A 27,586-nucleotide genomic window follows, 5' to 3' on the forward strand; every position below is an offset into this window, starting at 1 on the left:
GCTTTTACATAATTATCCATTCTAAGAGAACATATCTGAAGTGACAGTGACAAAGTCAATTAAAGATTAAAAATATGATAATCCACTCATTTTTTAAAACCCATCTGTTTTCTCCAGAAATAATTGATAACTAAAAGAAGATGTGAGTAGAATTATTTCTTCAGTTTAAAATTTTAGATAGTTGGATACATTTTTTTGAACTTTCCCCAAAATTTGGCATTGTTTTAGATTGATTAATCAAACACTAATATATAATTACTGCTTGCCAAATATATTATAAGTGCCCCATAAGATAAATGGCATTCTAGGGGTGCCTGGGTGGCTCAGTCAATTAAATGTCTGCCTTAGAGTCAGGTCATGATTTCGGGATCCTGGGATCAAGCCCCATGTCAGGCTCCCTGCTCAGCAAGGAGCCTGCTTCTCTCTCTCCCTCTGCTGCTACCCCTGTTCATGCTCTGTCTCTGTCACTCTCTCAAATAAATAAATAAAATCTTTTATAAAATAGATATTATAACTAATTGCATATATCAAAATTAAAATATAAAATTATTAAGATATTTGTATAAAGTCACAAAGCATTTAAATGGTAGAACTGTGATTTTAACCTGTGTGGTCTGATTCTAGAGTCTGTACTCTTAATTACTGCTATTGTGGGAAGTAAAAACATGCTTGTAGGAATTTCTATTTGGACTATATCAGACTCTCCCTTCTTTGGTCAAAGGACAGTAGATGTCCTTTTTCTTTTTAAAGATTTTAGTTATTTGTTTTTAAAAAGGGACTTTATTTTTTTAGATTCATTCATTCATTCATTCATTCATTCATTTGAGACACAGATTGAGAAGCAGAGACACAGGCAGAGGCAGAAGCAGGCTCCATGCAGATAGCCCAATGCAGGACTTCATCCCAGGACCCTAGGATCATGACCTAAGCCAAAGACAGATGCTCAACCACTGAGTCACCCAGGCAACCCAAGATTTTAGTTTTAAGTAATCTCTCCAACTCAATGTGGGGCTCAAACTTACAACCCTGAGATCAAAAGTCACATGCTCTACCAAACTGAGCCAGCCAGACACCCCTAGGAGAATGCTTATAATTGCAGAGCATATTTATTGCTGAACTATAAATCTAATAATTTGTGAAGGAATAATGGATTAGTTTTAGAATCAAAGTAGGCTTACCATGAAGTGAATTGCATTCAAGACTTCATTTATTATTTGGTGTTTTAGCCTCCACTGTAATTAAGGAAAGAACATGTCTTAGTCCCCAGATTAATGAAAATTTATAGTCACTGTTGACAAATGTTAAAAAGATCTAAGTGTTTCATTTTCTGATTGTGTAGCTATTCTTTTGTCTTCAGAGAAGGCTAGAAAGAAGATTCTGAGAATGTATTATCTTATTCTTTTTTTTTTTTAGCTCTTTCTGAGTCTGTGAACTAAGTTGACTAAGGAATTAATTCAGCAATCCTGCCTCTATTATTTCACATCAAGGCTCCATTACCTAAGCCTAATTTTACTTTATTTTAAAAACTATTAGTAAGTGGAATATTAGCACGTTGTCAATCCTGTGATCTTATCAGCTTCTACTAAAAACTCCTGTACGGGGAGATAGATCTAATAAATCCTGGGGCCTCCCTGTTGGAGGTTCTCACTGGTCCTTCTGGCCCTCCCAGGATTCTGTCATGTCCACTAAAATCAATGAGCCATTTTCACATGAAGTGAATTTCAAGAGTATCATTATAGTAAGAGATTTATGACATATGTATTTATCATTGGCCACTATTGAGATTTAGTCTCAGACAATCGACCAAGCAAATGATTGAGATTTCATTCTGATAATTGACTAGAAACCAACAGGGAGGGGAATAATCTCCTGGTACAGATGCAGGGTGAAATGAGAGTGGATTTATAATTTGTAAATCACCTATTTTGCATCTATATCTTCTAGAGACATTTACTTTACCAAAGCCTTGAAAAACTCATTAGCGAGTAATGTGTCAGCATCTTTGAGAAGGATTTTCATAGCTTTGGAAACTATTTTTATGTGGGTGAAGAAAGCTCTGTAGTATATTGATTAAGAGGACAAACTCTGAATCATAATGGTCTGTCTCATACTCACTATCTATTAGTTTGGCAAATTGTGTAAATACTCTATGCCTCTTTATCTTGTTTGGTAAAGTAAGGGTGACACTAATAGCAACCTAACGGAACTGCTGTTAGTGCTGCCTGACAAATAGAGAGGTCCCCCGCCTTCTATAGTCTAAGACCTTTAATTGGTTCCTAACGCTTGGCTGTCAGGAGGGCTACTCACTAGTAATCGTATAAAGTGCTGGAACTCTTTATTGTTCCTACTTTTGGGACTTCACCACTGATGCCCGATTCAAAATTTCTGTCTTTTGTTTTCTTTTATTTTCTTTATTTTCTTTCTGTATATGATTAAGTATGCTGTGGCCCCATGGCCCTGCGCTAAATGCCAAGGTAACTGATGAAATGAATATCTTGTCTTTCCATCTTGTCTACTAAGAATTGAGTTCAGCATCTGATGACACCTTAAGGTTACATAAGGTAAACTTTATAAGGTTTAGATAATTGGAAGATAAGAAAATAATGTGTATCTGCTTTAAAGATAGCTCATACAGCTAACTGTAATACTAGAGTCACTTTCTGATTTATCTCTTCTAAGTCAGCAGCCAACAAAAAGAGAATTTGTTAGTCAATATAAATAAATATTCTATTCCACATGGCAATTAAAAATGATAGTGAAATTTATCCATCTAAAATTTTAAGAATTATAGATTGTGGAAAAAAGTCAGTGGAAATATTTTCATAACAAGATGGTTTTTATTTTTTCTTTGATATCTATCTAAACTCAAAAGACACTGGCCTTGCAATGTAACCAGTAGTTATCTAGAATTGTTTATAGACAGAGAAGACATAAGCAAAATGCAGAGCAAGTGTATATCAAGTAAGAGACCAATACATTCATACTAATAAAATGTTGTGAATTATTTATATTGCTCTTGCCTTATGAGTTGAAAGATTTTGCTACTTTCTACCTTGAGAACCATTAACTTCTAGTTTTTATAGGCTAGATAATAACTTTGAAGTCAGATTTCAAAGTTTAAATTAATTGTCCAGATGTGATTTCACATACGCATTGTCTTGTAACAGATGTGCTCTTTGGAAAGTGTTAAATTCAAATTTGAGGATATTTCATCACAATGTAACTGGCCTATATAGAATTCTGTATTGTATTAAAGAATAGTTCTCTACAGAAAATAACTATCTTCCAAAAAATTGTGATCAGTAAGTTGTAATTTTGTCATTTCTGAAAAAAACACATCTGTTCTTTCTTCAATATTTCTTCTTTTATCACTATATAGCTGCTATTACAAAAAACTGCAGTGATGCATAGATTAATCTACTATCTAGAGAAGCACAGTTACCTAACTCATACTCCATTTCATTTTTTTAAAAGATTTTATTTATTCATGAGAGACACCCAGATAGAGAGAGGCAGAGACACAGGCAGAGGGAGAAGCAGGCTCCATGCAGAGAGCCCCATGTGGGACTCGATCCCAGGACTCCAGGATTACACCCTGGGCTAAAGGCAGATGCTAAACCACTGAGCCACCCAGGGATCCCCTCATATCCCCATTTTAATTTGTGACTGAGTCCTATCTATCCTCCATACAGTGGCACCTTTAGCTTTCAAAATGAAAATCAGATCATATTTTTTTCTGTTAAATCATATTTCTGTTAAAATTAAAATCAAATCCCAATGATTTGATATGACCGTCATAGTTTTCAAATCAACTGTAGCTGATGTGCAACTAGCCCTGCATAATTTTCCACCTTTCTAGCTCTCAAAGCCCACCTTTGTCATTCTCCTTGCTTTTTGATATATGCGTTTCAACTTATTCATCTTTTAGTTCTGACATTCATTAAGCATTATTTAGAATGAACATCTTTGCACATATCATTCCCTTTACCTAGGAGAAAACCCAATAACAAGTCTTCCTATTTTTTGTTCATCTAGGTCCTCTTCAACAGTCAAGTAGATGCAAATATTACTTCTTAACAGAGACTTTCTTTCATCATCTTATCCTCTTCCTTGACACCAGATTCTTCAAAATATCAATACTCAATTAATTTGATTTTAATTGTTCATTTCCTCTAGACTCAGAGGAATCTATCTAGATTTTAAGCTCTATGAGATGAGTGAGGTACTATGCTTGCTGTATTCATAATCTTATGCTGAGTGCTAACTAAAATGTCTGGTGTGTACAGATAAGATATCATTTATTGAATAAATAGAAGGAATGAATGAATGAGTTAGGCTTCATGATTTAAACCCCCTTATTTGTGTACATATATGCATATATACATTACTCTTGTTTTAGTTGTTTGATTATAGTGTAAATAACTATAACTGGAGACTTCACAAACATGTTGAATAACAGACTGACTTAGCATTTTCAATGGTTTTAAAAATTAACAAGGAAAGAAACTATCGAAAAATTGTGCCATTTTTTCAATTATAGAACATATATATTTATATTTTATATTAATGTTCATGTATATAAACATGTAATGATATATATGGAGATGGAAAGAGAGAAGGAGAAAAAGAAAGATTTAAATTTAGTTTATGGATGTGCAGACACTTTGCATATGTTTGCAGGTAGTGGTTGAAGGTATATTATGAAGTTCAATTTTATTATAATCCCAGCATTAATTTAATAATATAAAATTATGTAAAATATTAAAATAAGAATAGAAAATTTATTGTAAAAACAAAAACAAATATATGTAACAAAATGATGAGTGTTTTTCCCTCCTTTTGATCCGCCCTGTGTAGGGGAGACACCCAAGTAAAACATTTACATCGTAATATTACAAATACTATATCAGTGATTTAAAGGTAAAACACAAGAAGAGAATAAGGAAAGACTTGCTGAGAAAAATTACAGTTGAAGCTTGAAATATAGATATGAGCTGGTGATGGGTTGGAAGACTTTAATGTTGTTAGAATGTTCATAACTCCCGAAAGCCTTCTACAGATTCAATGCAATACCTATTCAAAATCTCAATGGCATTTTTTATAGTCAAAGAAAAGTAATTCTAAATTTCCATTGGAACCATAAAAGACTGAATAGCTAAAGCAATCTTGAGAAATAAGAACAATGATGGACACATCATACTTTCTTATTTCAAAATATATTACAGAGCTAAAGTAAATAAAACAATATGATATGGCATAAAGATAAACATATGGATAAAGAGAACAGAATCAAATACAGAAATAAAATCAGGCGTATATGATAAACTTATCTTAGACAAATGTGCCAATGGGGTAAGGATAAAACCTTCAACACATAGTGCTAGGAAAACTAGATATTCACTTGCAAAGGAATGAAGTTAGGCCCGTTATGTTATGTTACATCATTCACACAAAGAAACCTAAAGGGAATAAAGATTTAAACATAGACTTAAAACTGTAAAACCCCTAGGAGAAAATTTAAGGGAAAACCTTCCTGTCTGGGTAAGACAATGATTTCTTGAATAGGACACTAAAAGCACAAGAAACAAAAGCAAAAATATAGACATGAGACATCAAGCGAAAGAAAGCATTTTCCATAGAGTGCAGAATAATAAAGTGAAAAGGAATTCCTAAGGAATGAGGGAAAAAAAATACAAACCATATGTATGTTAAGCAGTTAATACCCAAACTATATAAAGAACTCCTACAATTCCATATAAACAGCAGCAGCAGCCACATATAACTTAACTTAAAAATAGGCAAAAGACTTGAATAGACATCTCTACAAAGAAGATATACAAATGAACAATAGGGGACACTTGGGTGCCTCAGTGGTTGAGCATCTGCCTTCAGCTCAGGGTGTGATCCCAGGGTCTGGGATCAAGTCCCACATTGGGGTTGCTGCTGGGAGCCTGCTTCTCCCTCTGCCTGTGTCTTTGCCTCTCTTTCTCTGTGTCTCTCATGACAAATTAAAAAAAAAAAAAAAAACCTTTAAAAACATCAACAGCAAGTGAACAACAGGTATATAGAAAGATGCTCAACAGCACTAATCAGGGAAGTGCAAATCAAAAGTACAATGAAATATCATTTCACCCATATTAAAATGGATATATCTGTATATCTCTCTCTCTCTCTCTCTCTCTCTCTCTGTGTGTGTGTGTGTGTGTGTGTGTGTGTGTGTGTGTTGGTAAAGAATGGAAAAATTGGAATTCTCATACAGTGTGACAGAAGTACAAATTGGTGGAGCTTCTATGGAAAACAGTATGGAGGCTCCTCAAAAAGTTAAAAATGTGATGACCATATGATCCAGAGATCCCATTTCTAAACATATAGCCAAAAGAATTGAAATCAAGATCTTAAAAAGATACCTTTACTCTCATATTTATTTCAGCATATTTACAAAATAGACAAGATATGGAAATAGACTGAAAGTCTATCATCAATAGATAAATGATAAAGAAAATATGGTATGGTGAAATATATTCAGCCTTAAAAAAGAAGGAAATTGTGGCATTTGTGATAAAATGGATGAGCCTGGAGAATATTATGTTGAATGAAATAAGCCAGTCACAGAAGGACAAATACTGCATGATTTCACTCATGAGGTAACTAAAATAGTGAAACTCATAGAACCAGAGTAGAATGGTTGTTGCTACAAAATGAAGAGAAGGGAGGGAATAAGAAGTTGCTCTGTGATGGATGTAAAGTTCCAGTTATACAAATTCTAGAGATCTGTTATTCAATATTGTGCCTTTAGTTAATAATGCCTTATTGTACACAAGAATTTGTTGAGGTAGATTGCTAAATAAATAAATAAATAAATACTGATCACATTAAAAATATAAAAGAATTATTCTGAGCACTGTGTAAAGAACAAAAGAAAGGCAAATATTCTTGGGGCACACCGAATTGCTTGGCATGGTCCTATTTATATGTACTTGTTTATGTATAACGAGTTGACACAAAACTTTACTTTTAAAGTATTCCATTTTACACTATGTATCATAATCATTACAGTGATGTTTTTTAAACTTTCAATTATTCACCTATTCTATCACATTTTAAATGTTGAGGAATATGAAATGTGAATTGGAATGGCTTATTATTCCTAGTTTACGTATAAGGTAAATAAAGGTAAATAGAAAATTCACAATAGATTTCTTGACAATTTGACTAACAGCTCAAATAGCACCTTTTATTACTTTCTAAAAGTCATTCAAAATAAAAACATCTCCCCTTAAAACCTCAGTAAAATGTTGATCTAAAATAATTTTACATTTAGAAAAAGACAAATGCATAAGCATCCTGTTCAAGTTTCAATGGAAAAACCTGCAACATATGAAGAAACATAATTTATCTTGACACAACATCATTATTTGTTAAGATAAATTAATAAACAGCACCTTTGGGTGCAACCAATCTATTCGATTGCTGTCAGTGTTGATTAGAATATGTCTAAACTGTAATAAAGTGTGAATGTATTAATATATGATAGTGTCCTTTGTTTATTTAATGTGAAGTAATTACCACTTATTCATTCCACCAATCACAATTTTCCATGAGTGATTCCACCTCTTCTTACAGTGTTCAAATGAACAAGGCCATTAGTCACATTTTATTGTTACCCAAAGCTATTATTTACTCTAAGTTAGAGATACTGTGGTGATTTAAATAGGTAATATGCAACCTCACTAATCACATTTGTTCAAGAGATGTATGATTAGTAATATCAGAAAGAGAGAGATACCACAAATGAAAACAACATAAATTGAATCTTAGTATATATATTGGCTAATTGTAACAATATTCAATTCAAATCTTCCATGAATGTTTTTCTACCTAAATAGCACAGTGTTCCTTATACATTAATAATTGTTGTATTGTAAGAACTTTGTTACAACACAGTTTTGGTCAGACTAATTGAATCATAATTATATCAATAAGGAATCGCAGCATAAAATTATTTCTCCTTATTTTTCAATTATGACTTTTAATAATTTATTTTCTCTCATTATTTTGTTTTGAAACCATTTGTCTTCATTTACTGAAGACTAAGTATTTTCAAACTTATCAAATAATTACATCTACTCTGACTCAGTTTTCTCATATCCATTTTTTCATGGATTACTTTGAATTTCAAAATTGTCTGGTTTGTTTTTGTTTCAGACTTTAGATTGACATATCTTACTTTCTTCGGATGTCTTAAGCTATAGTAGCATATTTCTTTTATACCATAATTATGAAGGATTTCAAATATTTCTGTAATATACAGACATATGTTGTTTCATTGCACTTCACAATACTGTGGGTTTTTTTTACAAATTGAAGGTTTTGGGGGCAACCCTGACTTGTGAAAAACAATTAACACAATTTTTTCCAACAGCACTTTCTTGCTTCATGTCTCTGTGTCATATTTTGATAATTCTTAAAATATTTCAAACTTTTTCATTATATATATATACTTTTATATAAGTATATATATATATATACTTTTCATTATATTATATATATAATATAATGGCATTTGACACAAATAAAACTTTATGTAATTGTGTATATATATATGTGTGTGTGTGTGTATATATATATATATATACTTATATCCATGATGTTTTTTTTTTTTTTTTTTTTTTTTTTTATCCATGATGTTTTATTAGGTATTTTCCTTTTTGGCATGTCCCCTAGCTAGGGCTTTTAAGCAGCCTTTTTACTGAATTTTCAGCAGAGTAGGAGGAACAGGGCTTTTGCTAGGGAAACTGGGTTTCAAAGAAAAATATATCTTCCTCTTTTCTATACTAAAAAAAAAAAAAAGAAAGAAAAAAGAAAAAAAAGTATATATATACATATGGTGATCTTTATTAGTGTAGTGATCTTTGGGGTTACTATTGTAATTGTTTTGGGGTGCCACACACCTATATAGGATGGCAAAAAATCCACAAATATTGAATGTGTCTGACTGCTTTGCCTACTGGCTCTTTGCTTACCTCTCTCTCTGTCTCCTTGGGTCTCCTATTCCCTGAGACACAATATTGAAATTAGACCAATTAACAACCCCTATGATCAACTCTAAGTGTTCAGGTGAAAGGAAGAGTCGCGGATCTCTCACTTAAATCTGAAGCTAGAAATGATTAAGCTTAGAGAAGAAGGCATGCCAAAGCAGAGATAGGCCAAAAACTAGGCCTCTTGTGCCAGACACAGAGCAAGGCCCTAATTCTTTAATTCTGTGAAGGCCGAGAAGTGAGTCAGCTGCAGGAGAAGAGTTTGAAGCCGGGAGATGTTGGTTCATGAGATTTAAGAAAAGATCCATCCATCTCCATGATATCAAAGCACAAAGTGGAGTAACAAGTGCTGATGTAGAAGTTGAGTAGGTTATCCAGAGGATCTAGCTAAGGCAATGAATGAAGGTGGCTATAGTAAACAACAGATTGTCAATGTAGACAAAACTGCCTTCTATTGGAAGAAGATACCATCCAGGACTTTCATTGTTAGAGTGGAGAAGTCAATCCCTGGCTTAAAGCTTCAAAGAATGATAGGCTGACTCTTGTTGGGGGTAAAAGCAGCTGGTGACTTGAAGTTGAAGCCAATGCTCATTTGCCATTCTGAAAATCCTAAGGGCCTTAAGAATTATGCTAAATCTACTTTGCCCGTGCTTTGTAAATGGAATAACAGAGCCTGGATGACAGCACATCTGTTTATAACACGGTTTACTGAGTAGTCTAAACCCACCACTGAGACTTACTGCTCAGAAGAAATGATTCCTTTCAAAATATTGCTGCTCATTGGCGATGTAGCTGGTCACCCAAGAATTCTGATGGAGATGTACAGTAAGATTCATGCTATTTTCATGCCCACTACAACAATATCCATTTTGCAACCCATGAATCAAGAAGTCATTTACTTTCAAATCTTATTATTTAAGAAATACATTTTAAAAAGCTATAGCTGCCATAGATAGTGATTCCTCTGATGGATCTGGGCAAAGTAAATGTAAAACTTCCTTGAAAGGATTCATATTACAGAAGTCACAAGGGACATTCATGATTCATGGGAAGAAGTCAAAATGTCAACATCAACAGAAGTTTGGAAGAGGTTGACTCTAACTTTCATAGATGATTTTGGAGGTTTAAGACTGAAGCCTTGGAGGCAGTAACTACAGGTGTGATAGAAACAGCAAGAGAACTAGAATTACAAGTGGAGCCTGAAGATATGATTGAATGGTTGCAATCTCATAGTAAAACTTTAATGGATGCGGAGTTGCTTCTTATGGATGATCAAAAAAATAATAATTTCTTGGAATAGAATCTACTCTTGGTGAAGATGCTGTGAAGATTGTTAAAATGACCACAAAATGTTTAGTCTATTGCACAAACTTAGTTGAGAAAGCAGTGGCAGGGATAAGAGAATTGACCAATTTTGAAAGAAAATGTCCTGAGGGTAAAACGTTATCAAACAGCATCACATGCTACAAAGACATCATTCATGAAAGGAAGAGTCAGTTGATGCAGCAAATTTCATTGTGTCTTATTTTAAGAAATTGCCACAGCCACCCTAACCTTCAGCATCCACCACCCTGATCAGTCAGCAGCCCTCAACATCGAGGCAAGAGCCTCTACCAGCAAAAAGATTACAATTCCCTGAAAGCTCAGATGGTGGCTAGCATTTTTAGCAATAAAGTTTTTATTTAAGGTATCTCCATTGTTTTGTTTTGTTTTTCTTAGACTTAATGCTATGGCACATTTAACTGACTAAGAGTAGTACAAATTTTTATATGCACTAGGAAGACAAAAATTCATTTATATTGGCTTTATTGCGATACTCACTGTATCACAGTGGTTTGGAACTGAACCTGCAATATCCCTGAGGTATGCCTGTGTGTGGAACAGTTATTAACACAGGAGGAAACATGCTATAGCAGAGTTAAAGACTTTGCTTGTTTAGAGTAATAGTCAATTTCCCCAGCTGTATTTTTTCCAATGCATTCAGAAAACTTGGCTTGTCATTAAAATGCTTTTAATCTTTTGAGCAACTGTATCAAGTCAAATAAAGATTATTTTAAACATTGATATGTAAAATTCTAAAATCTTAGGTATGTGACCACCAGTAACATAGCATTACTTATACCATGGCAAAATAGGTGGGTCCTGTAAAAAATAGGCTGCATTGTGTAGAAATATATTTCTCAAAAATATTTTCTTTTTACGTAGTTTTATTAAAAGCAAATGTAAGTACAATACTTCTGCAATTGAAGCAGCTCTAGAATTATGCACAGAACAATTATTAGTAGCAAATGGGAAAAGATTTTCATTAAAAAACTATTATATTTTATATACATTTTTCTCTGTATATTTGAGTTACAATGTCCCAAAACTTGTGATTTGAACAGAGTGCTCACAGAAATAAAAATTCAGATCCTTACCATATGTTACTATTACTTACTCCTAGAAGACTTTTAGAGTTTGTAGATAACACTCAATATTGAAAAGCACTTTAAATATTGAAAAGCACTTTACATAAAGATTTTCTGTAAATGGAACAAAAGATGAATAACATAATGATTTTACAACATGCATTTCTGAAGCTGGATTTGTTAGGATTTACAGTGAAATTTTTACTATGTAAGATAAATATTTTGCTAGTGATTATTATTGTTTTAACCATCTGGGTTTTAAGTATGAGTAATAGTACAATGACTATTAGTTTTTTTTTATTAGCAATAGATTTGCACTTATCTTCACACACATACTCACTAACCTTATCATCACTGAATGTAGTAACACATGTTCGTGGTTTAGCCTGCTTGGCTGTGTTAACACTGTATTGAGATAGTTTATAAGTGTATGAAAAATAGATCAATTAATGGTAGGTCATTAGGTCATATATATTGGATTTAACCCAAAACTTGAGTTTAAATCTTAAATTATACTTAATTTTCATAGTAAGCATTGATAACTTTTTTGATTTCTATGTGTTTCACTTAATTCATTTTGGTTTTGATTGCAGTATCATCTCATTCTCTGAGCTTCATATTCCTTTCTTTTGCTTCCTAAAAGAGAAAGTAAATTGAATACAGGTACACTTACAGCAAGAGTACTGTGGGGATTTGAACTTGCTTTTGAAAATAATCCAGACATCAATTATCCTACAAACAGGAGGTATTATGCTCATCATAGGCCCAGAATCATAAGACAACCTAATAAACATATGACTTATTTTCTTACAAATCTTGATTTTGAAGCACTTCCTAATACCATATTAACGTATTTACTGTGTTAAAAGGAATATCACATACACATAGAAGTATGGGTTAATTTCATGTCCTATTTAAAACATCAGAAGAAAAATATTAGGCTATGTTTTCATGAAGCCATGAGTTAGATTTCCAATTAAATGTTCAGATCAAAAAAAAAAAAAACGAAACAATAAAGCGTCCTACAGAATAATCCCATTTACAGTATCCTGATCACGCTATTTATTTACTCCATGCTCTTCAGGCATTCACATCACTGAAACTGAGCATACTGAAATTTTAAATTACATACTTCTCAAAGCTCTACTAAGAAAATCATATAAAGTGTGGAGCAAATTTAAAATAACTCTAATGTCATAATAGTTAGATTTAATTCGGGACCTCAGGCTCAGCCCTTTGATAAAAATGTTTGCTCTGGACCATGACTAGATTACAAAAGACTTGACAAAAGGCAAGCAAGAGTGATTCACATGGTTTTGGCTCCATCAGCCTCCACACCATCAGCAGTGGAGAAAACATGGTTTGCCTACAAAGCATCCGTAGTCCTATGATGCTGTCAGTCCTGTAACTGTAAAGGAGTACCACTAAGTGATAAATCCTTTTCTCCTCCTTCCTCTCCACTCTACAGAAAACTCAGAACCTTGTCACACAGAAATCATCAAGAATATTCGTAACATACTATACACTCCTATTTACATCTAGTCATTGAAAAAACATAAGACTCAGCTATCATTATTTGCTACCTGATTTCTTATTTCCATATAGCCTTGTGATGATTTCCCTATTCTGATTGAATCATTTATTCCACCCCACTATGGAAACACCTTTTCTGTGCTGTCTTGAATGCACAGTTACTAACAAAATCTCTCACTTCTAATTTTTCTCTGAATTTTCTATTCTCTGCTTTGCTCTACTTAAAATTTAATGGTGCCCTGAGAACATTCTTGACATAACTTATTCTCCTGTACCTTATATACCAGAAACTGGAGATGGAATAACTCTCTTCATCTGGCCTCCAGAGTACCATTGTCTGTTTCTCTCCTAGGATCTATTTCCTTCTTTGTTTACATACTTCCTCTCAATAATTTCATCAAATACACTGGTTTTAAATATGAGAGCTGAAAACTTTCCCTTAAATTCCACTGTTTCCTTCCACATGGATAGCCAATTACTTTGTCCAAAATGAAAACAGTAACTTTTCTGCTCCCCAGATTATTTGTTCTCCAGTATTCCCCCATTTAATTTAATTTCACGATTCTACTTTGATTATTCTCTTTTCCTCACATGTTCCATACAGTCTAGTAGCAAATCCTGTTGATGCTAACATTTAAATATAGAGAGAATCTGTAATGTTGTGTATTTTTGGTAAAGAATCATTTTGTCCTCTCCTTCCATGGCACAGTTTTGAAAAAAATCTATAATGCATCAGTTTTGTAATTAGGATTCCCTAGTATATGGAGTTGATGGTACTAATGGAATAATTTTATATGAAGTGGTATGATTGCACAGAATTCAGAGAACTTGATGTAACAGTAGATTAAAACAGCAATAAATTAAGGATATACCCAGTTGTAGAAATATAGGTTGAGGGACGTCTGGGTGGCTCAGCAGTTTAGTGGCTGCCTTCAGCTCAAGGTGTGATCCCGGAGTCCCAGGATCGAGTCCTACATCAGGCTCCCTGCACAGAGCCTGCTTCTCCCTGTGCATGTGTCTCTGCCTCTCTCTCTTTGTGTCTCTCATGAATAAATAAATAAAATCTTAAAAAAATAGGTTGCTTTAGAAATCTATTTTGAGAATTCTGTAATTTACAAATTAATATTCTACTTTCTTTAGTGATATTAAACTAAATTAGTTTATTAAAGATTGAATGTAATTTGCATTGACAGCATAATATTGAAAACCTTTCTCTTAATTCCCAGAATACAATAAAGAGATATTAAATGTAATTCTTTCCATTTTTTATCTCTCAATGTTTCTCAAATAGAGTATTTGGATATTGGTATTTACTGGTATTGGCATTTTTTTTAAAGATTTTATTTATTTATTCATGACAGAGACAGAAAGAGAGGCAGAGACACAGGCAGAGGGAGAAGCAGGCTCCATGTGGGGAGCCTGATGTGGGACTTGATCCCAGGTCTCCAGGATCACATCCTGGGCCGAAGGCAGGCACTAAACCACTGAGCCATCCAGGATCATTGGCATTTAAGACAGGAAACCTCTTTGCTTTCAAATGCATTTGCAAGCCATACAGCAACCCTGGCCCTCCAAAGCTATCAGTAATATTTACTGTCATTTTGATCCCCAAAAATATACTTAAGGATTTCCAGATGCCTCCAAAGAAGATTACTACTGTCTGACTTACTCATTAAGCAAAGTTTCTATTATAAATATAATGATGACCAGCACCTACCAAAACTTTATACTATATAGAACATATAGAGAAGCTAGTCTATGGTCATCAAGTGATATAAAAAGATAGAGTATTAACTCTTCATAATAAGCCCCTAAGACCTAAATTATTTCTGAGTTTTTCTAGTCTGCTTAATATCATTGCTTCCATCTACACAGGAAATGAAATCTGAAACATTCTGTGTATACTAGAATTGGAAGGCCTATTACCTTTGCTAGTTTTCTAATTTGACAACCAGAAGCAACATTCCTTAACTGGAAGCTGCTGAGAGGTAAGATAGGGTAAATACAGATTTTTTTCTTATTTAATTAAAAAAGTGAATATTGAATATATCATCTTAATTTGTACTGCGTTTTATATGTAAAGCTAATCAAAAGAGAGCCTGTTTTTCTCATTGGCATTTCTGTATAAAAAAGAATAGAAATAATTACATAGCAATCTAGTGTTTTCTATTTTCCCTTGTGATTTCTTAGTTTATTCATTGGTTAAGAGTGTCTTGTTTAATTTCTATACTATCGTGAATTCTCCAGATATATGTGTATAAATATGATATATATAGATATGTATGACATATATATCACCATAAATTTGCATATTGTAATTACTTAAGTTTGAAGTACTCTTTAACCTCTAGATCATAGCATATTCTTTCCATCTGTGTAACAATTATTCTCTAGTTTCCTGCCTGCACATGGTTAATTCCTCAACATTATTCAGATATTAGTGAACACATTGAGAAGTTTTCTAAATGTGTAGATACCTACTTCCCCATATAATAACACTCAATATTTTATTGTAATTGCTATGTAATTATTTCTATTCTTTTTTATACAAAACACAACCTACAAAAGTTCGTAGGACACAGTAAAAGTAATGCTAAGAGTGAAATTTGCAGCTATGAACACTGACATTAAAAAGTTAAGAAATACCTCGAGTTGAGAACCTAACTTTCCAACTTAAGGAATGTGAAAAAAAGAACTAAACCTAAAGCTACCAGAAGGAAGAAAAAAAAAAAAAAAGAATAGTACAGAGATAAATGAAATAGAGAATTCTTAAAAAATAAAGAAAAATCAACAAAACCAAAAGCTGATTCTTCTAAAAGATCAGCAAATTTGACAAATATTGCTGACCTATACATTTAAAATACTTTTAAGATATTTTGTAATACATATTTTTAGCACAATCAAAAACTTAAAAAAATTAATATAAGCCCACTACTAAATGTTGACTGGTTCTTACTTTTTCTTTGATATTTTTTGTCTTTATTATCCTGTGCTGCCTTTCAGATAATCTTTTCAAGTGCAAACCCTAGTTCACCTGTCCTTTTTATCTCTTTCTAATAAACTCTTCATCGACTTAATAATTTCATTTATCATATTATACCAGTTGATTCTATTTAAAATTCTACTCCTGGCGATGTTTGAATAATAGAGACTACCGTTTACCTTCCCTGTTTGCACAGTTATAAAATCAGAACAAATATATGAAACAAAGGTTTTCATCCATTAGTCCAGAGTCAGAGAATAACAGACAGAGAAGAGAAACATGTGAGCTAGATACAATGAGAGTCCAGTCTACTGACAAGAAAGTTTCCAGCCCACAATACAGAAAGCTGCAACTCTGGCCAAGCTTGGCAGTTTTGTTGATTTGAGGAGAGTTTAGAGTTCTGGGAAGACAAAGTTGTTAGAAGTCATGCAGTAGAAAGGCAGATTGGAGAGAATTGCAGAGAGAGCTTAAAAAAAAGCAAAACAAAAACAAAAAAAGCAACCTTGGTATTGGTTTCCTTCTATCTTTTGCTGAGTATTTTTGTGCCTGCACAAGAGGAAGTTATTAAGGTTGAGGTGGGATGGATACTGGAAAGACAAAAGTAGGACAATCTCTGAAGCCCACATAGGCCTGAAAGTTGTGATTTTACCAGAGTGAAAAGGACATCTTAATATACAAGATAGGAAATAAAGTCATCTGAAAGATATTACCTTAAATGGGATTACATTACCTATATTGAGAGCTACTTTCAGCCTGCCTGAAAAGAAAAAGAAATCCTAAGCATACTCAAACCCCAAAATATCATGGCTCATATTCTGAAGAAAAATCAATTAATAGAAATATACCCAGATTAATAGATAGAAGAATTAATTGACAAGGACATAAAAACAAAGCAAAACAAAAACTATTGCAAATACACCTGTGTATACCAGAAGGCAGAGGAAAGAACAAGCATGGCTGGGAAAGGTATGGAAGATAGTGAAACAAAACAAAACAAAAAACCTGAATATAACTTATAGAGATGAAAATACAACATCAGAAAAGTCCATGAGATGCAAGTAAAAGCTTAAAATAATGCAGAGATAAAGATTAGTGAGCTTAAAGGGAACTATAGAAAAGATCCAAAATGAAGTGAAAGAAGAAATAAAGACATCATTACTAGATTACTAAAAATATTTGATAAAGAAAAAAATTTTAAGCCTCTGGTGAAAAAACATACATTAGAGACAGAGGAAGAAGTAGGAAATTTACAGATTTTTTTTAGAAACACTATAAGCTAAAAGATAATAAAAAATACCTGAAATTTCTGAAAGGAAAAAAAAATGGCAAATAGAATTTTGTATCCAGTAAAAAAGTTATTTCAAAATAAAGGCAAAGTATTTTTTTAGATATACAAAAGGTGACCGGATTTATTCCTAACAAAACAGCATTAAATATGTGACACAAAGTAAGCATTTCTGGGTGAAGAAAAATGATACTAGATGAAATGCTGGATTTAGAACAAAGAATAATGTGCCCTGAAAGTGATAAATACTGGGATACTTATATAAAAACTTGCTTCTTATTGTTTCATTAATTTTTGTTTTAAGATTTTACTTATTTGATTTTACTTTTGTTTTAATTTTGTTTTAAGATTTTACTTATTTAATTTTTGTTTTAAGATTTTACTTATTTGATTTTTTACTTATTTGTTTTAAGATTTTACTTATTTGATTTCCCCAGCAGTGGGGGGCGGGGAAGGCAAAGGGAGACAGAGAAGCAGACATCCTTGCTGAGCAGGGAGCTGGATGTGATATGGTGTTAGATCCCAGGCCCCCAGGATCATGACCTGAGCCAAAGGCAGATGCTTAACCAACTGAGCCACCCAAGCACCCTACTTCTAATTGTTTTAAATAATACATTTTTAAATCTCTCTAAAGAATAATTATGAAAGATAACTGACAATGTATGGTGAAATATGTGGAAGCAAACTATATAGCAATATAACCACAAAGTGGGTAGGAGAAATTGGGAGTATATTGTTGTAGAATTTTGCATTTTTCTGAAGTGGTAAGTTTTATTTGAAGGGATATCATGTAGATAAAAGATGACCACTGTAAATCATTTAAAAAACAGAATAAAGATGTATAGCTAATTAACCAATTAGGGAAATTGAGTATAAATACTTATAATTCTGATAAAAGGCCATTGGAAAAGGAAACAGAATTGACAGGACCATCAGAAAATGAAAAGCAGAATGTCAGATGCAAACCCAAACATTTTGGTAATTGCATTACATTTAAATTAAATTAAATGCAAGAACTTGTCAAATTGGATAAAAAAAGAAACAACTACATATTGTTCATAAGAAATCAACTTTATTTTTTAAAATATTTTATTTATTTATTCATGGGAGACAGAGAGAGGGTAAGAGGCAGAGACACAGGCAGAGGGAGAAGCAGGCTCCATGCAGGGAGCCCAACGTGGGACTGGATCTGGGGTCTCCAGGATCACGCCCTGGACTGCAGGTGGCACTAAACCGATGAGCCACCAGGGCTGCCCAGAAATCAACTTTTAATATAACGATGGCTAACACAAGTCAGCAGAGCACTGGAATAGCTTTAAAATTTCTATCAAAGTAGATTTCAAAGCAAGTAATAGTACATTTTTAATTAAATTCATTTTATTTTTACCCATAAAATAAAATATCATTATTTCATGTATTTTTCAGAAACCTAAAGTCATGATATAATTAGACTAAAGATATCAATTAGCTCATGGTAATGACTTTATGTAATCTATGGTTGATTAATTCCTAAATTTTTGAACTTCTAGGAAATCTTCAATTTTAAAATAATGTATCAAAGTTCACTTGATGATGTTTGTACTTTTAATATCAGTTGTTTGAAAAAAATACAGTGATAGAAGACTACTTTGAATTTAGTAAACTTAAAAACAAATTTCACTGGGGCATCTGGGTAGTTCAACTGTTGAGTATCTGAATTGGACTCAGATTATGGTCCTGGGGTCCTGGGATCAAGTCCCACATTGGGCTCCACACAGGGAGTCTGCTTTTCTGTCTGCCTGTGTCTCTGTCTCTGTCTCTCTCTCTGTGTGTGTGTGTCTCCCATAAATAATCTTAAAAAAATAAAAACAAAATTTATTTTATTATTATAATACAGTCTAGACACATTTGAAAAATAGCAGTGAATATGCATGCAGTTGAGTGTTTCTGTATAAAATTTATAAGGCACTCACCCTACTGAAATGCTTTTTTTTTTTGCATTGACTTTAGTTAACATTAGCACCTTAGCATTTTGTATAACACACACATGCAAAAACAAACAAAAAAATCTAATTTATTGCACTAAAAGTCTACAAAAATATCATTTCTTGAAATGTAAACAAGATGACTAATTTGGGATTCATAAAGACATATAGAATAAAAATTAGATGTGATATAGATCCTAATAATCATATTCATAATATTATTATTCTTTTACATAGTGTAAGAGGATGATAAAAATAAGTTAACTGATGAATGTGTTTAATGGTCAGCTATGGTAAATTGAGTAATGTTTAAATCAATATTCTATTCCTCAAGAATAAAGCCCTTACCCATCAGGTTATAACAGTGTCTGGCAATGTAATTTGTCAGATTGATCCTTAATGGTAAATTCATAGTATATAAGTCAATATTTGAGTGTAGTCAGTGTGTTATTAGCTGTGGGTTATAACAGCATGAAATCCATTGGCTTCTTTTTCTAAAAGTAGTAGATATAACTCCAAGCATTTGCTTCCCACATGTAGTTATATTTTCCTGTTAGAATCCACTTATTAGTTATTTCTCCCTTTTAAACAAAAGGAAAATTACTGTGGCTTGTTCACCTTTATGTTTTAATATATCAATTTGGTGCATTAACCAGCTAATAGTGTCCTTTCTCTTTATTAAACACTAAAGAATTTAATCTTATATTCACTGGGGAAAAATACTTATATAATCCAGTCAAAAAGACTTAATATATTGATCCTCTATGTATTAAATCCACAGTGTGATCTGTATATGTAGATTTATGCCTTCCATTATAAATTCCTTCTATGGAGTACATATGTATAAAGATGTGTAAAATGTTAACAGCATACCACTCTTGTGAGTCTGTATTTTATATTGCTAGAGTTTTTGTCTGTTGATAAATAGTTACCCAATGAAACAGAAATATAGCTATAAGATCTCATAAATACAGTGTCTCCTGTACAGGGGACGTTGTGAGATTTATCTTTAAAAGCACTGTATGTTAGTGCCAGTGATAAACAGTAAGTTACCAGGAATAGGTGTAGTTGGTTATATGCCAGTAGTTTTTTATTTTATTGACTTTTTTGAACTTAACATTTAATGCTAGCTATAATACTAGATATATGGCTTTAAAGAAAACATTGAATGCTTTGGGAATATTTATTGAATAGATAGGCTTTTACATTGTAGAGTGATAGACTCTATCTTTTTTTTAGTATGTTTAGTTGTAGACCATAGTATCATTTATGTGTGCAATTATAAAAATCAAACTACACATTTTCTCCTTTCCTACTGTTAAAAATAAGAATTAAACCAAAGTAGAATTTTTCAACCCTGCAACTTTTGTGTATATGTTGCTAAGGATAAATAGATGAAGTGTTTAGAATTAACAATCAAACCATATATGGATTGATACTCTCTGAGCCAGTTTTTAAAAAGACATATACATATAATCACATATTGCTGACCTTTTATTGTTACCTATTAAAATATCATAGTGGTTTTTGAAACTATATCAGAGTACAGTATTAAAACAAAACAATAAAATCAGTTTCCTAATTTTCAGCAAAGCAGTTCATTTTTTTTATCACTTAACTTATTATTTCACTTGTTATCCAATGAAAAGTAGAAGCCACTAATTGCATTTATTATTACTATTATATTTGGATCGGGTTCATATTCTTCCTGTTTTGAAGAGAGGATTTTTTTTTACCATATTTTACCATAAGTAGCTATTTGCTTGAAAGACAATATTGAGTAGAGAGATATTTCCCATTTATCTTTTTTAGAGCATTAAGGAGGGCATGTGATGTGATGAGCACTGGGCATTATATGCAACTGAGTAATTATTGAATTTTACATTTGAAATTAATGATGTACTATATGTTGGCTGAATGGATTTAAATTTTTAAAAAACTACAAAAAATAAGAGGTTATAGCATACAGTGAATACTATAGAATTAAAATATGTAAATATTATTAGAAAAGGAGAAATATATATATCTAATATATATGAAAATATAGAAAGTTTCTTTTATAATAGAGTAAAATGTAGCATTCTGAAATCAATTTTTCCCCATAAACCACTGCATAATCTTGAAAGAGGAGGTTTTCAAAGCATTGAATGTCAGTAGTTTCACTTAATAAGCTCACTTAGTAAACAAAGAGTTTAATAAATGTCATAATACACCAACCTTTAAAGGAAATCTTGGAAACTGTTAAAAATCCATTAATACATAATGAGAAGCAATAAAAATTCTGTTTAAAAAAATATGGGCTGTACCTAACAAGTTACTACCTAATTTTGGTTGGGAAAGAAAAGAAATATATGTGTGAGTGTGTGTAAATGTACGTGTGTACAGATGTATGTACACATATATGGAGTAGTTACGATATTATAGAAATATGCTATTTTTTGAAAGCTTTGAAGACAAACTCAAACTCTCATGAAAACAATGCCTTTGTGAATATTTTTAAATCCTATTCATTTATTCTAGAGTATTAGCTTATTCAGGTTTTCTAATTCTCTACTTGGGTATATTTTCCTAGAAAATTGCTCATTACACATATAATAATCAGCATAAAAGTTATGTATTTTATTTCATGATCTCAATCATAACAATAGTCTGCATTGTTTATTTTATTAATAATGCCAATTCATTTTTACTTTATTTTATCGTTTAAAGTATTTTTTCTTGTTTAAGTCTGACTTTCTCACTCATAATTTTCCTTCTCCATGAAGAACTTATTTTATTTTTTCTTGAAGGGAATATCTGCTGGTTGTGAGTTCTTTAAGATTTTATCTGAGAAAGTTTTTATACCCCTTCACTCTTAAAGGGCAATTTTTCCAGATACAGAATTCTAGACGTTATTTTTTCTTTATTTTAACACATCAAATATTCTGACCAACTTTCTTTTTGCTTGCTTTGTTTCTATTCAATTCACTGCAATTCTTACTCATATCCCTCTATAGTTAAACTCTTTAAATATTTTTGCTTCTTTCAAAATTACCCTCTGTGTTTTGTTGTCTGCTTGAATAAGATGTACTTAGATGTAGACATTTTGGTAATTATTCTTTGTTCCCCAAGCTCCTTGGATCTGTAGTTTTATTCTTTCTCTCTCCAAATATATAGGAGTGTGTGTGTGTGTGTGTATTTGAGTAATGTTTTACCATTGAATGCTAATAAACATTTAAGAAGAAATGATGCATATTTGCTACAATCTCTTCTAGAAAATAAAAGAAAAAAATACTTCTTATTCATTCTTTCAGCCCAACATTATCCTAATGCCAAAATTAGATAAATATATCACAAAATAAGAAAATTATAGTCCAATATCTCTTATGAATACACATATAAAATTCCTCAACAGAATATTAGCATCTTAAATCCAACTATATATATATATATATATATATATATATATATATATATACACACACACACACACACACACACACATAGAGTAAAAATATGGTAGATTAAGTGGAACTTGTTCTAGGTATACAAGGCTGTTTCAACATTAGAAAATCATTCAATGCAATTCACCTGTAATATTAGCAGTTTGCAGGGAAAAAAAGTTCTATAATTATCAATTAATGAAGAAAGCACATATGGAAAAAATCTAATATTCATTCCTGATTAAAACTATAAGCTATGGGACAACAAATGCACAATAAAATAACAAAAGAATAAAAAATATACAGATTTTTAAGTAAGAAGAAATAAAACAGTTTATGTTCACAGATAAGATGCTAAGATGATTGTCTATATAGAAAATTTAAAATATTTGATGAAAATTCTCCTGAAACTAAAGTGAGGACACAGCAAGATCACACGATACGAAGTTAATGTATAAAAGTCAATTGCTTTTCTATACATCAGCTATGAGAAATTGTATTTTGAACTTAAAATATAATAATATCATTTATAGGGATCCCTGGGTGACGCAGCGGTTTAGCGCCTGCCTTTGGCCCAGGGCGCGATCCTGGAGACCCGGGATCGAATCCCATGTCGGGCTCCTGGTGCATGGAGCCTGCTTCTCCCTCTGCCTATGTCTCTCTCTCTCTCTCTCTCTCTCAATCTGTGACTATCATAAATTAAAAAAATTTTTTTTAAAAATATAATATCATTTATAATGCCAAAAAATGAAATTCTTATGTGTAAATCAAAACATGTATAGGGTCTATGTGCAGGAAACTACAAAATTTTCTGATGAGAGAAATCTTAAAGAGCTAAATGAATGCAGAGTATTCCGTGGTCATGAATTGGAAAATACTGTGAAGATGTCAGTTCTTCACAATTCCATCTGTAGATTCAACAAAACTCCAAACAAAATCCCAGTGAGGTATTTTGTAGCTATTAACAAACTTATTTTAAAATCTTTATGGAAAGGTAAAAAATCTAGAAAAGCCAACAAAATACTGACAAGAAGAGAAAAGTTTAGGACAACACAATATTATGACTTACTATAAAGCAACAGTAATCAAGAAATAGGCACCTAAATCAATGAAACAGAATGGAATGCCCAGAAACAGACTCCAAAAAATTTAATCAACTGCATTTGTTAAAAGGGAAAAAGTAATTCAATGGGTAAAGGATAGTCTTTTTCACAAATAACACTAGGAAAATTGCCTAATAATAATCATAATAATAACCTAGGCACAGACTTTGCATCTGTTATACTAAAATTTACCCAAAGTGGTTTATAAAACTAAATTTAAACTCAAAACAATAACATTTTTTAAAGAAAATGTAGGTGTTAATCTAGGTGATCCTTGAGTTTGGTGATGAGTTTTAACACCAAAAACACAATTCATGATACTGTATTAAAACTAAAAATTTCTACTCTGTGAAACACACAGTCAAAACCATCTAACAGAAGTCACAGACTGGAAGGAACTATTTTCAAAACTCATATGTAATAAAGACTTCTTCTCATAATATACAAAAAACTCTAAAAACTCAACATCAAGAAATCAAATTTTAAAAAAGAAAATGGCATAAACAGACACTAATGAAAAGAGATATACAGATGGCACACAATCATATGAAGAGATATTTCATATTACTTATTATGGAATTGCAAATTATAATAATGAGTTATCACTACACTACTATAGAATTATTAAAATCCAAATGACTGACAATATCAGTTTTTGGCAAGGGCACGGAGCAACAGAAACTCACTTTTTTGCTGGTAGAAATATAATATATACCATTTTGGAGTAGTTCGGTCATTGTTCTTATAAAGTTAAAATTGGTTTCATCATCTGAGTAGCAGTCATGCTCCTTTTGTTGGATACTAAAATTATGGATTCATGATCCAAAAGGGGTGAGGGGGAAAGGTGCTCATCTCCTGAAAATGGGTAGAATGAGTAGAATCTGTAAAACTGAAGGTAAAAGAAATTGTACATAAATACTGTACTTTGGTTGATAAATTTGCATCCCATTAAGGTATGGGCTAACAATTTTGATATTGCTTTACATACATACTGAAATTGAACAGTTGTATAAATGGGTGATGAAAGCTGGTTTTCTCTCTGTTGGAGTGGGAGTTTACAGATAAGCAGGAGAGTAGGCTGGAACAACTGCAATGAATTCGATTTGTAAATATCAATAAAAACTTTAGTTTAATATGGATACAAATGGTTAGCATAGATGCATTTATAGTCATGTATTTACACAGAGGTTAGTATATACACTCAACATATTCTTGTTCTGTCAGCTGAGATTGCCAGGAAGCACTGAAACCCAGTAGCATTGAGCACATCTATACTTAGATTCCAGTATCATTATTCAAAAAGAAATCTGGAATCTTTGGAGAAATGTCTGATTCTAGGAATCAGGTACTATGTGACAAGAACTATAGAAGATGATCCTGGGGATCCCTGGGTGGTGCAGCGGTTTAGCGCCTGCCTTTGGCCCAGGGCGCGATCCTGGAGACCCGGGATCGAATCCCACATCGGGCTCCCGGTGCATGGAGCCTGCTTCTCCCTCTGCCTGTGAATCTGCCTCTCTCTCTCTCTGTGACTATCATAAATAAATAAAAATTTAAAAAAAAAAAAAAAAAAAAGAAGATGATCCTGGAGCAACTTGCTGTGCCAGAATATTAAAAAAATAAAAAATAAAAAAAATAAAAAATAAATAAAAAAGATCAGAAAGAAAAGCAAACATCAAAGGCATAGTCTATGAAAAAATAATTGGTAAATTGGATTTGAATAAAATTGAAATCTGCTCTGTGAAAAACAATATCAAGATAATTCAACAAGCTACAGAAGACACCTGGGTGGCTCAGTCTGTTAAGCATCTGCCTTCAGCTCAGGTCATGATCCCAAGCTCCTGAGATCAAGTCCCTAGTTGAGTGTATATACTCGTTCAGTGGGGAACCTTTCTCTCCCTCTTTCTCTCCCCCTCAACCTCACTTGTTTTTTCTCTCTCTCTCTCTCTCCCATGCTCTCTCAAATAAATCAAAAAACTCTTTAAAAAAAAGACAAGACACAGACTGAATGAATATAGTTACAAAAGACCACCTGATAAAGCAATGTTATCTGAAGTAGACAAATAACTCATAAAACTCAATAATAAACAACCTGATTTTTAAAAGGGCCAAAGACCTTAACAGACACTTCACCAAAGAACATATACAGATGGGAACTAAGTATATTAAAAGATGCTACACAACATATGTCATCAGGGAAATGCAAATTAAAATAATAATCAGGTATCACTACACATCTGTGAGAATGACTAAAATCCAAAACACTGACAAAGTTTTGGTCAGAACTGTGGATCAGAACTCTCATTCACTGATGATGGGAATGCAAAATGTCATTGCCATATTGGAAGACAGTTTGACAGGTTCTTACAAAATGGGACATTCTTACACCATACAATCCAGCAATCCCACATTTGCCCAAAGAAGTTGAAAACTACTGTCCACTCAATAATCTGTATGTGGATGCTTCAGTAGGCAAATGGAAAAATAAACTGTGGTACAGCCAGACAATGGAAAGTTATCCAGTGCTAAAAAGATATGGACTATCAAGCCATCAAAACACATAGAGGAAACTTAAATATGTATTACTAAGTGAAAGATGACAATCTGAAAGGACTGCATATTTATATTATTCCAACTGTATGACATTCTTGAAAAGGCAAAACTATGGATACAATAACAAGATCAGATCTGTGGTTGCCTAGGGAAGGAGAGGGGTAAAAAGAGCACAGATGATTTTTAGGACAGTGAGAACACTCTGTATGATAGAATGATAAATATCTGTCTTTATACATTTGTCCAAATGCATAGAATGTTTAACACCAAAAGTGAACCCTTAATGTAGGCTATGAACTTTGAGTAATTATGATGCATGAATGTAGGCTCATCCTTAGTAAAACCTCTAATCTGGAGACTGATGTTGACAAGGGGGAAAGCTATACATGACAATGGGGAAAAAGCTATACATGAAGGCTGTACAGAATCTACTCATTTAATGAGTATATGGGGAAAATCTCTGTACATTCTTTTCAATTTTGTCGTAAATCTAAAACTGCTCTAAAAGAATCCTAAACAGAATAAAAGAGAGAGTGGAAGAAAATTAACCCCATAATCATGAATTGTGTCAAAGGAATACAGGGGCCAAGTGAAAGAGCTTTCAATGACCAAAACAGGAAAACTTGAACAAAATAAAATAATACTTTATGAAGACCCAAATTGAGAATGGATATCCATGAATCCATACTCATATACTTTAGCTAAATGACTGAATAAGTAACTGGGGAAGAAGAGACAAGTTTCTCAAGCAGAGAAATTCAACATATTTATTTAGTAACTCTATTCAAGGAGGTAGAAAAACACTCGAGTTTTTAAATGTGGATTGTTCAAAGTGACATCTTTCCAAAGAGTACTATATGGGAAGGGGAGGGGAAATAGCACTTTATAGTGGAGAAATTTGATAATATCTCACTGAGGTGATCAAGGTTTACATCAAAAGTGGTAAGCCCTGTTGATAGAATGTACCCTTGATATGATGTGACAAAGCATAATTTTATCTCCATGGTTTTCCTTCTTAAAACACATACCCTCCCAGACTAATCATAAGAAAAGCATTAGACAAGTTTCAACAGTGGAAACAATCTACACAATTCCAGAGCAGTACTCCTCAAAACTGTCCAAGACATCCAAATGAAAAAAAAAAAACAAAAAACAAAAAAAAACATAGTTTAGAAAATGCCACAATCAAAAGGAGCCTGAGAAGACATGATGACGACTATAAATGTAATGTTATCCTGCATGGGATTCTGAAACATGAAAAGGATGTTATGTAAAAAAGGGAATAAAAGTATAGATTTTA

The sequence above is a fragment of the Canis lupus genome, chromosome 8 (genome assembly GCF_048164855.1).
Source record: "Canis lupus baileyi chromosome 8, mCanLup2.hap1, whole genome shotgun sequence".
Lineage (NCBI taxonomy): Eukaryota > Metazoa > Chordata > Mammalia > Carnivora > Canidae > Canis > Canis lupus.